This window comes from Tigriopus californicus, chromosome 12 (assembly GCF_007210705.1).
Source record: "Tigriopus californicus strain San Diego chromosome 12, Tcal_SD_v2.1, whole genome shotgun sequence".
Classification (NCBI taxonomy): Eukaryota; Metazoa; Arthropoda; class Copepoda; order Harpacticoida; family Harpacticidae; genus Tigriopus; species Tigriopus californicus.
Window position 1 is genome coordinate 11,587,410 of NC_081451.1, and position 3,697 is coordinate 11,591,106.

Below are 3,697 nucleotides of genomic sequence, written 5' to 3' on the forward strand. Positions count from 1 at the left end.
CCCACTCACTGATATCACAATTGGTACTATGTCATCAACTTAAAACCATTAAAGACTAATATTCAAGTCGGAGGGGTAAAAGAGCACGTCCGCCATTCAAGGCGTCAGCTGACTATTCTCTCTTTCTCTCTTTCTTTACAATGGTCTGTCGCAACTCATTACTATCAGGCTGAATGCTGTTGCACTACATCATCTTGGATAGAAACACTTCCTTGAATTCGACGGACCCCTCCCTCAAAGAAGCTGAGGACCTCAATTTGACAGAGCATGGGTGAGTCATTTTTTACTGAAACTGACTTGACAACTGGTTCAAACCACTTGCACAATAAGACTTGCCTTGAAACCACTTGTTGAATGGTGATGATTATTTGACCCGGAAAAGCAATTGATTAATCACAATCGACTTTGTTTTGAACTAACTTCAATCTATACTTATGCAACATCCTTGACCGCAGCCCAGTCGGATATTTTAGCGTGCATCATCATTGGAAATAATTCACACATGTTATGTATGAGCTTTACGATATGAACTTAAAATGGAAAATAAAGAAAAAGATGTGTGAAGACCACACCACCGGGCTGTTATGTTAGGAAAGAGTAGAACATTTGGAAGTATAGAGTTTTTTTTTTTAATTAGGTTCGAATAGTATATGATATAGTAGGCGCTTTGAGTATCCATAACCGACCAAGATATCGGCGAGTAAACAAGAAGTTGAGTTGAAATTATAGATCTAATATTTACTCTTTAAGCTGGCACGGACTTGTTTACATATGGCATCAATCATTTTTTGTTGTGAAAAAAAATTAAAAATATAGCGCTCATAAAAAGTTTGACTGTCGTTCAAGGATGCGTTTAACAACCAACAAGATTGCATTGCATTACCAAATGTTTTGAAAGCATAATACTTTTGAAATGAATAGATCTGAATTGACAAAAGTTATTTCTAAAATAGTTCTGTATTTCCCCACTTTTCTATTTATCCCTAGGATTACAGAACCCAAATTGAGTTTTGTTTCATTCAGCACCTTATTTTCCTTTAACAATCAAACGATGGGCAATGTAACAAAAATTGAACATTGTGTTAGGGTTCAATGAAAAATGGACCTCCGAGGGCCTCCCAGGATGCAAATAGTATCATTTTTCATAATGTAGTGTCTCACAGAATTAATATACAAAACAAAGACTCTCTCTTTGACCATGTTATAAAATACCAAATCCTACAAATTCCAATTTAAATTTGGTAGATTTCAGTTCGGCCCACTTGTTTGGGAACCCCAAAATTGAACTTTAAAAGATCACGAATTTGTGCATTTATTAGTTCAATGAAAATTGATCTTGATGGCAAGGAAAAAGGTATTATGCACAAGGAATGGTAATGGAAAAGATGGGGAAGATGCCAAGGAACATCTTGGTACAAGTACACGTGCCATTGGGAGCGGCGACACATTTGGGCAGACATTTCAAGCGACACCAAGCACCATGGAATAATCTGAAGGACAAATGTGGATGAAAGGAATCTTTATTAGATGATCTTGAGGACAAAAAACGAAGTCATTTCCACTCATGGAGACATCTTGGATATTTTCACTTTAAGTGTGTTTGAACCACTCCAACAACACAAATGTGGTCAAAGATCTTCAGATATGATCTGTTGCAACTCGGGCGTTTTCTGTTCGAATGTACCTCTTATTGAGGTTAGAAAGCCTCAAAATAAAACAAAATTGAAATGTCCCCCCCCCATTTGTTTTACGTTCTAATTTTTGAGAACGTTACAAAATGGGTATAACTAAAAAGTCTCGAGATACACGTTATATTTGTTACCTGTCTTCAGACCCGTCCATATCCTCGCCGTCTTCGTCATCAGCGTCCACATCAGAATCATTGATTTCCGTCTCGATTGAGTTCAGACGATTGACATGATATTGACCTTGAACGAGGCCTTTTTATATTGGTTGGGGCTAACCATTACTTTAGGAGATGAGTTTGCATCTGTTATGATGCCTATTTACTCAGGAAACAGTCTCCATTCACGGTAACAATGCATTTCTTCCTAGAATTGTATTTCTAAGGCTTTGGATGATTGTGTGGTAGAATTATGTGCATTGGGTGGTTCAACAAGGCAAACGAAGGGAATCAAGGACGACTTGAGGACCGAAAGCACAATAGACCTTATAAGAGAAGTTGGATATAGCGCCTAGAAAAATATTTCGCTTTTGAGAGTGTTTTACTTAATTTTCCTTTTTTTAGACGAACTACTTCATATTTTTGTCTCAAAGGTATTATTGTTTTTTTGTTCTACTGCAACTGCAAACACCAATCCATCTTTTTTAGAAATTACTATTCATTTTTAAAGAATATTACGAGTTGCCTGCAGAATTACGGAATCTTTCAAAGCTCTTTTTTGTTTGCTAAACTCCCCTGACCTTTCCAGAAATGAAGTGTCCCTTTCCAAGCGATATTTTCCTTTCGAACACCAAGAGCAACAATTGGTTGGCTCTGGTTTTGCTACGGCTTGAGTATATATTCGTATACGTTTAAACAATCCTCGTAACCCATCACATTGAGAAAATATCTTGGGAATTGATCCAAATTCTCTTGACTCATCAGTAGGCATTGAAAGAAAAAGCTAACGACTGGGGAAAACCGATTTGACCTATTTTGGCTTTTTGATCAAAAAATATTTTGGTGCCAAATTCTTAGTTTCCTTAAACATCCGCATCAAATAAAGAAAGCGTCTCAAGATAAAAAATTTAAGTAAGAAATATCAATTACTAGTACATAAAATGAAAAGGCTCAATGATCAGGCACGAAATTCAGTTGAGTGTTTGCCATTTTATAACATAAAAATACAGCAAAGAGGCTGAAAGGGACAAAAAACGATCATTTTCCAACCTAACAACTTTTGTCACATGCCTCTTTTTACATATTTGCGCCTGTTTTGAGCATTTTCGCAACCTTTTCAATTTTTTCAGCTTTTGTTGGATTTTTCCCCAACTTTAAAAAACCTTACTTCGGCCGAAAATGCAACTCTTTTACGAGGTCTACTTATCACTTTTTAGCACAAATCGAATTTCTTTGACTACCAGTGTTGTATTACCTAGTGTTCTGTCTTAAAAAAGGAACATTCTTGTGACGCACCATCTAACTCTTTCACGGTTCATAGACTACTTAATCATCATTAACTACTGTACGCACGGTGAAACGACTGGCAGTTCCCAACAGGAAAAGAAAAGTGTGCATAAAATTTACAGATTCGTGAAAAGTTGCTTACAGACCTAAAATAACGTCCAAAAGAGCCTTCGTTTGTTACTTTTCTCGCGTGAAAGGACGATTTACTGGGCGTAAAAAACGATATGAAACCATGCTGATTGATTGCGATATCAAAATCTGTTTCAAGTGTCGTATTGATGGGTGTTAAGCACACAATCAAGCAGACTAGATGGCTGGCCACGCAGTGAAAAATATCAAAACTGAATGAGTTAGACCACGGACTTCTAGAAATACGAACTGCGAACGAGCTTTCCAACAAATCGACCTGCTCTTGGTCATTGAGACTTTGAGCCACTTTTCAGACAATGTAGAAATATAAGAAACGTACTCTACTCAATTAAAAAAAACTCTTTATTGCGAGATCTTTCTCATTGGATCACAGTTTTGTATGTTACTGGTCATTTTGATATTATTTCATTGTGAAGG

The 3,697-nt window shown here is 36.7% G+C and overlaps 1 long non-coding RNA gene across 1 annotated transcript; it reads right to left on the reverse strand.

The window, feature by feature from the left end:
- Window positions 1–1,296: 1,296 nt before the first annotated feature.
- On the reverse strand, window positions 1,297–1,909 carry LOC131891624 (uncharacterized). The gene is made up of 2 exons (XR_009374438.1): window positions 1,823–1,909; window positions 1,297–1,490 (listed from the first exon to the last, which is right to left on the reverse strand). It is a non-coding gene; the product is annotated as an uncharacterized LOC131891624 (long non-coding RNA).
- Between the last annotated feature and the right edge of the window lie 1,788 nt (window positions 1,910–3,697).